Raw genomic sequence first — 11,178 nt, 5'->3', positions numbered from 1 at the left:
AACCACTAATATTTTTTTCCTCTGTTTTTTTTTTTTTTTTTAACCTGACAGGAAATCACTTCACCTGTCTTTGAGTACCTTAATGGACATATCCTGTAGCTTAGATTTATATAAGTTAAAGGGATTAGGGTCAAAATAAAAATTTTACTGTATTATTTAAATACCTGGGAACTTTAAATTAAATGTCTTAATTATGGTGACAGAACTAAAATGCAACACCTATTGTATGAATGTTGTGGTTCGATTATCAATATGAGTGGCACCCGCTACAGATTGTAGTCAATAAATCACATGGTCCATGTCCATTAATAAGCTTTACTGTAAGCACACGTCAATATGTGTGTGGTTTCTACAAATGAACAATAACAACAAAAAATGAATATACAGAAAATACAAACCTTGCACTTAAGAGCAGTAACAGTAATATTTCAATAATATGGATAACACAGCAGCATATGAATCAGGTTAAATTTATCTGAATCAAGCAGATATAAATCACATCAGATTTCTATATATTAATATTCACTTTAAGTGCACTATAAGATAAACAAACCGAACATGGCCTTATATTATCTTAACTGCTGCATTTAAAGTATCTCAAATCACATGCAATATGTCTGTGTGATTATAGCATACATACTAATTATTTCACAAGAATGAACAACATCCAATAGCAAGCATTGTAGTATAACCTTACGATAATTCAATTAAGCAATGAACATATGAAACAATATTAAGTTACTTACTTCAGAATTTACGCACACAGTATGGTAAAATAGACTGAAATGGGACCAGAACGGCGCACAGCTTGCTACAGAACTATCTAGAAAGTTAACCGTTTTTGTATGTGCCTGGGCATGTCCTACTTTTAACCAATTAGATTGCAGCAATATTAGTCACAAGTTTCTAGGCCCAAAAGGGGGCACTATTGTCATAAAGTCAGGCCTTTTGTACAACTATCCAAAGTAAGCTAAAATTATAAAACTTAGCAAGAGTCATATTCATGAGTTTCTATTTTTTCCAGCAGCAATTTATCTGAAAAAAGAGATGTTGGTGAAATATTCACTACAACAGCAGTATTTTAATAACTTTTAAACAAAATGAATTATAGAAATCCCAGGGCCGTCCCATTTTGCATGTATGCACATGTCTCTTTTGTTGTTTTCACCTTTTTCTCATTGAAGTCTGTGTTACTAATTTTAATCAACATTTATACAAATTAGCTTTTTGTGAACTGTATCAAAAACTGATTTAGTGGTTTAAATGTTTTATCATTAGGAATCCTGAGAGTTACATGCCCTGGGGCCCTCAGGGGCCCACACATGAGATTTTGCTGCATAGCTCATACACACTTGCATGTAGGCACATAAAACTCGTTACACATTTAAAGCTCATTGAGCTGAATAAAATTCGCAAAAACACACCTGATAGATTTTGATATACTCCTCCTAGGAATTTTATACGATCGTTACCAAATCAGGCCGATGTGATCTAAAGTCATTGAGGACGCAAAATTGCAGAGAGATTTTTGATATCTCAAAGAGGTCAGGTGTGATTAGGCCTTAAACCTATGCTGAAAAATGATTAATAACTTTGTGTGGCATTATATTGAGTGACTGTCACGGAAACACCAGGCTCCCGGCTTAGCCTCTGTTCCCAATCACCCGAATTCTGAGCATGCACCTGAATCACATTATCACCACACCTCATATACACCTCACTTTCCCTCACTCAGCGTCTGACCTCATGCGTGGAAACCACGTACCACGCGATGGCGTATGGCTGCCCTATGGACGGCATGATCCCCCCTCCCTTTCCTGCCAGAAAGGCGTGTCAAGATTTCACAGTAAACATGCCCATTCAAGCCCTATTTATTCATTTACCTAGTGCCACTGCTAGATAGTGCTTCGTTCTCAAGAACACGTTAACACAAGCCAGCAATTTAGCTGCGCTGAGTTGCAATAACGTGATTTTAACAACCCACCCCACCAACGCCGAACTGATACCAAACTGCACTACAGAGATGAAGATGACGGCTTAATGGACTATTCGCGGTTAATGGTGTTTTATTTTCTAAAATTAGTTTGGGATAGTTTACAGTTTACTTCCCAGTTTAGTTTTTTATTATCCATTTTGAAAACCACTGGCAGCACCAGCATCGGTCCGATGTGACTTTAGATAACTTAATGGTCTGTTTACCAAGTCTGGAGTTAACATTACAGCTTACTGTCTGTGTCACAAACTCATAGTGTTACTCCTCTTTTCATCAAAAAGATGCTAAAGCTTCAAAAATACTATTACTGTCCCTATTACAAAAGCTGCACTAGCCGATGTAGAGTGTTTGTGCCTTCTAAAAATGTCTTCAGAATCTGACCGCATGGTGTCTGGATAAATTCAGCATTTTTTAATTCTTTGGGTAAGAGTTAATCTGCAGGTTTTTTCTGTGACTGGAATATAATGTGATGCAGTTCATTAGGGACACAAGCTGAAACTAGATGTACAGGAGCTAGCGAGCTAAACGCTCATAACCGGGTTTATATTTTCCCCACTTTAGCGTGAGCGCTTAGTTTATGAGCTGGATAAAAACTCTGAAGTGTTTATCAGTTAAGGAGGAGGAGGGTGTGAGGGGCTTTAGTAAGTTATAGTTTGGCTTCAGAGATGAACTAATGCTCATATACGAGTGTTATATCGCTTAACTTATTTGTATGAAAAGCGCATTAAGTAAATTCTTAGTTAATTTAATGCAGATGATAATACAGACAGACAGTGGTAAACGCTAGTTCAATGGTTAACATTAGCACAGGGAGTATTATTTACATTCCAGAGTTACCAAAACAGTATTTTACACACTCTGTGGTAAATAGGTTTATTAATATCTTTTATTTTTTTATTACAACTAGATATTATGTAAAGTTTATTTATCTTTGTCTTTACTAAATTCTCCTGTTTTCTTTCAAAGGCTACACTCGATGCTGCGTGAAAACGCTATGGGAAACATCTTGTCATGTTGCTGGTTGTGAAGCATGTGTGTATCAAACGCGCAAAATTTTTGGCTTATATAACCTTGGTCGGGTGACATCATCTGATAAGACGCACCTGCAGGTTATAAATAGGAGTGAACCGGAAACATTCCTCAGATTTTTTGTCTTAACCTAGTTGTTTGCGTGTCTGTGTCTAACCAGCAAAATAAATGTTTAACTTACCGATAATGGCAGAGTTTTAAACGAGATGTCCTTCCATGTGTATAATCCATATCGGAGGGCGATCTCTACACTTTACTGCGTCGATTAAGTGCTATGCGCGCGCCTCCCATTCCTTGAGAAGCTTCAAGCCACAGCGCATTCCTGGAGCTTAAACTCTTGCATCCGGCAGAGCTGTGAGAGACGGATTTAAAAACTCCTTTCTTTCGCGTTCTCATCGGATCGGAAATTCCTTTGTCTGCCCTCAAGAATGCCCTGGCGCTTCTTGTGAATGGGCAAGGATGAAACATCCTCTCTTGCTTCCATGGAGATGGTTATAGCCTCTAAGCACTTAAAAAATAATAAATTAATAAATAAAATTAAATAAAAAAAACCCATAGATGGCAGGATCTGTCGGGTGGCCGGGGGACGGAGCCTCAACGACGCTCTCTCCCCTTTTCTTAGCAATCTCCATATAAGTTAACCCTTTCATCGAGTAAGCTGTATTCATCCCATTTTTTCCTACCCACTTATTTTTTTATTTAATGACACCCAGATAGAAGAGACGCTTCCAGGCTATCTCTCTCCTGGGACATCATTCTTCCTGAAAAGCTATTACTTCCTCTTAAGCTCTGTAGACTTTTATCTTCCCTGGAGGGAAAAGCTTTTCAGGCAGCAGGTCAGGTTGGTGCTCCATTGCACACCATGGCGTTTTTGCACGTCTACCAGGCTGGCCTGCTGAGAGACCTGAGTACTGGCGGAGCTCTTCAAAGTAGGGCGTATTGGAATTACGCCGGGCCACAGACTTGTCTTTTTGTGCAACAAAGCAGACGGCTCGTGCTATCTGCCGTTTTATGGCTGCAATGGTTTCCATGGAGTGGCACTTGTGGTTAAATCTCAGGAGCATCAAGGAGAAGGATCGTGCATTCCTCCTTGATGCCCTCATCTGGTCTTCCGGCCTAATTGGCGATGTCGTTAACTCGGTCGCCACTAGGTTCATGAGACGAAATTATATAACAAGCCTTCAGGAAATTCCTAGGGTTAGGACCCTAACCCTAACCCTATGATGAGAAATTCCTTCCCCGCCGTCCTAGACTAGCAACACTAGTCTCCAATAAAATGTTAGTTCTTCAAGTTTTTTTCCTGCCATGTTTCAGGATGGCGAGCATCTAACACTCCACCCCCCACCGCCCTGTTTAACCTAGCCACCTATACTTTGCCGCTTTCTGAGAAACTGGCAGCGTGGAAGCTACTGCCAAGTATATCTCTTGGGTACTAAGCACTGCACAGAGAAACTACAGGATTCAGTTCTCACATCACTCTCCGCGTTGTGTGCATCTGCTGACAGAAGTTGCTGGGAAATGGGGCCATGTAACATGTTCCCCTACCAGACAAAGAGTCAGGCTACTACAGTCAGTATTTCTTGGTTCCCAAGAGAAACGGGGGGCTGTGTCCAATTTTTTTATTTCGTGGGCTTTACCGCTATCTAAAAATAAATCAATAGAAATATTGCCACAACACAGGAGGTTCCTGAGGTTCGCTTTCGGGGGGCAAAGCTTACCAGTATCGGGTCCTTTCCTTTTGTCTAGCTCTCTCACCCGCACATAAACAAAATACATGGATGTAGTTCTGGCTCTTACGACGCCAGAGCATTTGAATTACATGACTGGCTGGCCCAGTCTCAGTAGCTAGTGCTTCGACATCAGCATGTCGTCCTTGCTCATCTTTGTTTCTTAGGATTGAAATCCAACGCCATGAAAGCATGCTCTTTTCTGTTCAGAGGACAACATATTTGGGTGTCACATGGGATTCGAGCGTAAGCAGGCTCCCGCTCGTGTCGAATCCATTCTCAACACCCTCAAGGAAATCAAGCTAGACCAGAAAGTGACCACCACTTTCAAAGATCTTAGCTTTAATGGCAGCTGTATCTACGGTGACAACTTTGGGCCTTCTGCATATGAGAGCATTTCAGTTGTGGCTAAGACAGGGGATTTTACTCTAGGGCCAATCCCCAATAAGGGCTACGTGCCAGATGCTTCGTACCTTTCCTATGTGGTTCAGACCCCGGTTTCTGACTCTGGGTTCCACTCTAAGTTCGTCTTGTCGTCGCAGATGCTAACGACAGATGCTTTCCCCATGGACTGGGGTGCGGTCTTCGATGACTGTCCAGCCCAAGGGAGCTGTAGAGGCCATCTTCTCCCGCGGCACATCAATTGCCTCGAAATGATGGCTCTATTTCTGGCCCTAAAGCACTTCCTCCAGCAGTTAAGACTACCATGTCCTAGTGCGGGTGGACAACACTATGGTAGTCTCATATATTAATCGCCAAGGCAGACTATGCTTGCGCCGCTTAATAGCTAGCGCACCAGGTTCCTGTCCCTCAGGGCGATTTACATTCCATGAAAATTTCATGTAGCAGAGGTGGACTAATTTGCCTCGCAAGATCAGCAAATGTCCCCTTTACTACTCTCTGACTCTTCCAGCCCCGGGGTCTGGACGCCTTGGTGGTCCCTAAATGGGACTAACTAACTTAACTAAGCCAACTTCCAGCCAGCGTAATTAAGACTATTCTAAGTGCTGAGGCTGCCTCCCCTAGAAGAGCTTATGCCCTCAAACGAAATGTATTTGAATGTTGGTGCATGACGAAGCAGGTAGACCCAGTCCACTGCCGAATTGTTTCAGTGCTGGAGTTTCTGCAGGAAAAGTTGTCCTCGGGCTTGTGCCCCCTTGTTGAACCACTAGAGTCAGCGCCTCAGGTTTCTGAACATGGTTTTTCTAAATGGCCGTTACCTCTTTAAAAGGATTGGAGATCTGTCAGTCTGCCCATCCTGCCTAGACTTTGCCCCTGGGCTAGTCAGGGCCATTTTGCATCCTCACTGAACTATCTTCTGAAAGCTCCATTCCCAACATGCACCCTATTGTTTTTAAAGCCTTCTGTCCTCCGCCTTTACAGCTTCGGAGCAGGAGAGACTTTACTTACTGTGTCCAGTACGTGCTCTTCAGATTTATGTCCACCGCATCAGCCAGTGGCATAAGTCAGAGCAGCTTTTACATGTTTTGGGGCCGCAAGCTGCGTGAGAGATGCTATTGCCACTAGCTATGAGGCGCGTGGGCTCACTTCGCCCTTTAGGAATCAGGGCTCATTCAACCAGAGGGATCATCTATTGCACTAGCAAGAGGTATTCCCCTGCAGCAAGTCTGTGACACGGAGGGTTGTCCTCTCCGCACACATTTCTTACATTCATAGTCTGGATGTTCATGCTACTCGGGGCTTACGGGTCCTCGAGTCAGCTACCCAGACATAGTTCTGAGACCTTCTCGGCCTTGTGCGCACACGCTACACAACCTTGGAGTACCCAAAGAGATATACTCGGCAGTAGCTTCCACGCTGCCAGTTTCTCAGAAAGGGGCAAAGTCTCGGCGGCTTGGTAAAAAGGGGGGGGCAGGGTGTTAGATGTTCGGCATCCTGAAACATGGCAGAAAAAAAACAAAGAACTAACATTTTATGTGAGACTGGTGTTGCCTGAAACACTAGTGCAGTGGTGGCGGAGCAAGAACACCGATCTCCTGGGGGTGTCAGGGAGAACACTTCATTCTTTGAAAGGAATTCTGCATGCTCCTCCCCATTGGGGGGCCCATCCCCCACGCTCCTGGGCACATGAACATTAGGGCTTCTTTGTGAAGAAGACAATATGCCAGTCTGACCTCTTTTAAGGCGGATTGCGCGACGCACCCCAATCTTACCAGGGGGTGCCCGGCTCAAAAACACTCTCCTTGTGTGTTTCACGCCTCGCAAGAGTCAGACCCGGTTAAGACTGGGTGGCCGACAGTCCTGACTCTTGAGCACGGCGGGAAAGGAATTTCCCGAAGGCTTGTTATATAAATTCGCCTCATAAACCTAGTGGCGACCGAGTTAACGACATCACCAAGTAGGCGAGATGGGGCATCAAGGAGGAATGCACGATCCTTCTCCTTGATGTCTTTTCTATCTGGGTGTCATCATATAACCCTGCGCTTCTACCTCAACTATATTTAAATAAATAAATAACTTGATGGCAGGAAATCACGGGATGAATACAACTTACTCCATGAAAGGGTTAACTCATATGTAGATTGCTAAGAAAAGGGAAGAAAGCGTCGTTGAGGCTCCGCCCCTTGGCCATCCAACAGAACCTGCCGTCTATGTTTTTTTTTTTTAATTAATTAATTAATTTTTTTTTTTTTTAGGTGCTTAGAGGCTATTACCATCTCTGTGGAAGCAAGAGAGGATGTTTTATCCTTGCCCATTCACAAGAAGTGCGAGGGCGCACTTGAAAGCGGACAGAGGAATTTCTCTATCCGATGAGAACGCGAAAGAAAGGAGTTTTTAAATCCGTCTCTCACAGCTTTGCTGAATGCACAAGTTTAAGCCCCAGGAATGTGGCTCGAAGCTTCTCAAGGAATGCGAGGCACGCGCGTAGCACTTAATCGAAGCAGTAAAGTGTAGAGATCGCCCTCCGATATGGATTATATAACATTTCATTTAAAACTCTGCCATTATCTGTGAGTTAAACACTTATTTTGCTGGTTAGACACAGACACGCACACAACTAGGTGAAGACAAGAATCTGAGGAATGTTTCCGGTTCACTCCTATTTATAATCTGCAGGTGTGTCTTATCAGATGACGTCACCCGACCGAGGTTATATACTCAGCAAAAAAAGAAACATCCCTTTTTCAGGACTGTGTATTTTAACAATAATGTTGTAAAAATCCAAATAACTTTACAGATCTTCATTGTAAATGGGGTTAAACAATGCATGTTCAATTGACCATAATCAATTAATTAACATGCACCTATGGAATGGTTGTTAAGACCTTAACAGCTTACAGAAAGTAGGCATTTAAGGTCACAGTTCTAAAATCACAGGACCCTAAAGAGACTTGTCTACCAACTGTGAAAAACACCCAATGAAAGATGACCAGGGTCCCTGCTCATTTGCATGAATGTGCATTAGGCATGCTGCAGGGAGGCATGAGGACTGCTGATGTGGCTAGGGCAATAAATTGCCATGTCCGCACTGTGAGACGCCAGGACAGAAAGGGCAGCTGATCATCCTCGCAGTGGAAGACCATGTGTAACTACACCTGCACAGGATCGGTACATCTGAATATCACACCTGCGTGACGGGTACAGGATGGCCACAACAACTGCCCGAGTCACACCAGGAACACACAATCCCTCCATCAGTGCTCAGACAGTCCGCAATAGGCAGTCCATGAGGAGGAGATGCACTGCAGTACTTCAAGCAGCTGGTGACTACACCAGATACTGACTGGTACTATTGATTTTGAGCCTCCCTTCATTCAGGGACACATTGTGAAACATTTTTAGTTTATGTCTTATGGTGTTGACTCTTTTAGTGTTCATACAAATATTTACACATGAAAGTAAAAACAATTAAAAGTCAGAGGACGTTTCTTTTTGTGCTGAGTATATAAGCCAAAAATTTGGCGTGTTTGATACACACATGCTTCACAACCGGCAACATGACAAGATGTTTCCCATAGCGTTTTTTTCACGCAGCATCGAGTGTAGCCTTTGAAAACTTTAAAGGCAGAAGGGAGTCTGTCCAGCAAACATTTGGTCATACAGTGGTTACTCAAGGGGAATGTCTATGACTGCTGAGCACTCTGTCACGCCAAACGGCAACAGCCAAAATAAATCAGTCGCAATTCCAAGTAATTTGTGAAATGACCGCCAGGTGGCGCAAAGGGACATTTTGCAAAACAGCTGCAATTAATTTTGTTTAGACAGACTCTGTTTCTATCTGTCTATTGTTCTTATTAAAAAAAATAGCACAAACAACAGCTTAAGGACTTGTAAAAACATTTTTATATTTAACGGTAAAAATGTCAATTTTGGAGTCAGTGGTTCGAGCACAACGTAATAATCTTTGTATGATAAAATGACTCGTGGCATCAACATTTAACATTTGGCAGACGCTCTTATCCTTTTTTTTTTTTCATTATACATCTGGGCAGTTGAGGGTTAAGGGCCTCGCTCAAGGGTCCAACAGTGGCAACTTGGTGGTTGTGGGGTTTGAACTTGGGATTTTCCGAACCGTAGTCCAATACCTTAACCACTGAGCTACCCCGGCCTCAACATGATAACAATAATCTAAAGAAATAATAATCATCTTAATTTTAGCTGTTTATGTCCAGCAATGAATAATTATTTTATTAATAATAATTAAAGCTGCTCACATCACGCGTGCTTTCACTTTAAAAAAATGCACTGGTTAATCAGCAAATATATGTCGCCTATCTTTATGATAGATGAATATTCTGACCAAAACAAAGCTGCTCGTGTCGGCTCATATCGGGAGCATTTTGATCAACGGGGAGATGAAAAGTGAAAGTGTGTACAACATAGCACAATGCATGTGTGTAAACAGCTGAAATGTGGTTGTGTATAAGCCTTTTAGTAAATCTAAAATGTTCGCATGAACCCACGGCGCACGTGTGTGCTCTTTCACTTTGCCGAGTTTTGATCTAAAGTCAAATGAACGCGCATGCCGATATGAGAGATTTAGAAGAGATATTTCTTTCCCAAAAATACAACACACACACATTTATAGGTGTTAAATAAGCGCTGTCTATGCAGCGCTGTGCGAAATGCACGCCGATGTGAGACGCTTTATTTCAAATAGTTGTGTATTGAGCGATTAAAAACAATACAAGGCGTGTTATAAGGGAACTTTTTTATCTCTTCCATTCCAGTGATTAAAAAATATTAAAAAGGTCAATTTAGGAATCCACAGACGCTTAGTGGTCCGAGCACAACGTAATAATCTTTGTATAATAAAATGACTTGTGGCATAAATCTACACAAAGGGCTTCAGTTTCAAGTAATCATTCAATAACATGATAATAATATTCAAAAGTAAAACAATATTGTTCTTTTTGCTTTTTATGTCCACCATTTAATAATTATTTAATTATCAATAATTAAAGCTGCTCACATCGCACCCGCTTTCCCTTTTAAAAAAATGCAGTGGTTTAATCAGCAAGTGTATGTCGTCTCTGTTGATGATAGAGGAATATTATGACTGAAACAAAGCTGCTCATGTCCGCTCATATTGGGAGCATTTTGATCAAAGGGGAGATGAAAAGTGAAAGTGTGTACAAACAACATAGCACAATGCATGTGTGTGAATGGCCGAAATGTGGTTGTGAATAAGCCTTTTAGTAAATGTAAAATGCTCGCGTGAACCCACGGCGCACGTGTGCATTTTTCACTTTGCCGAGTTTTGATGTAAAGTCAGATGAACGCGTGAGCCGATATGAGAGATTTATAAGAAATTTCTCTTTCCCAGAAATATAACAAATACAAATTTATGCGTGTTAAATAAGCGCTGTCTTTGCGGCACTGTGCGAAACGCATGCCAATGTGAGCCTCTTTATCTCAGTCATAAGATACAAATATGTTTTAGCTGTGTAGTGGACGGCGCGCGCACAACCTTTCACGGGCAAGCCTTTCTCTGAATACGCCGTTTTAACAGGGATGGGGATAAGAAACACCGCACCGGCAGAACTAGACTAATTATGAATGCATCAAGGAAAACAGCAAGAAAACTGACTGGACATTTTAATAATTCATTGATAAGTTGATGTCTTTTCATTTCGGCTGTAAGTGGATGCCTTGTAGTAATACGAATTACGAATTACTAGTCTTCACGTGTCTCCCCTAGTCTCTACGTGTCTCCCGTCTTGTCGCGTGTCTTGTCCTGTTCTGTCCAGTTTCACGTGTGGTTTGTATGTCCTGTTATGTGTTAGTCGTCCTTTTGCCTGTGTCTCGCCACAGGATGTGTGTTAGTCGTCCTTCTGCCTGTGTATCGCCACAGGATGTGTGTTAGTTGTCCTTCTGCCTGTGTCTCGCCACAGGACGTGTGTTAGGCACCCTTTAGCCTGTGTTTCACTACCAATCTCAAACTTGGTAATGTCCCTTTGTTTATGT

The sequence above is a fragment of the Clarias gariepinus genome, chromosome 2 (assembly GCF_024256425.1).
Source record: "Clarias gariepinus isolate MV-2021 ecotype Netherlands chromosome 2, CGAR_prim_01v2, whole genome shotgun sequence".
NCBI lineage: Eukaryota > Metazoa > Chordata > Actinopteri > Siluriformes > Clariidae > Clarias > Clarias gariepinus.
Note: the sequence above shows the minus strand (reverse complement) of the source record.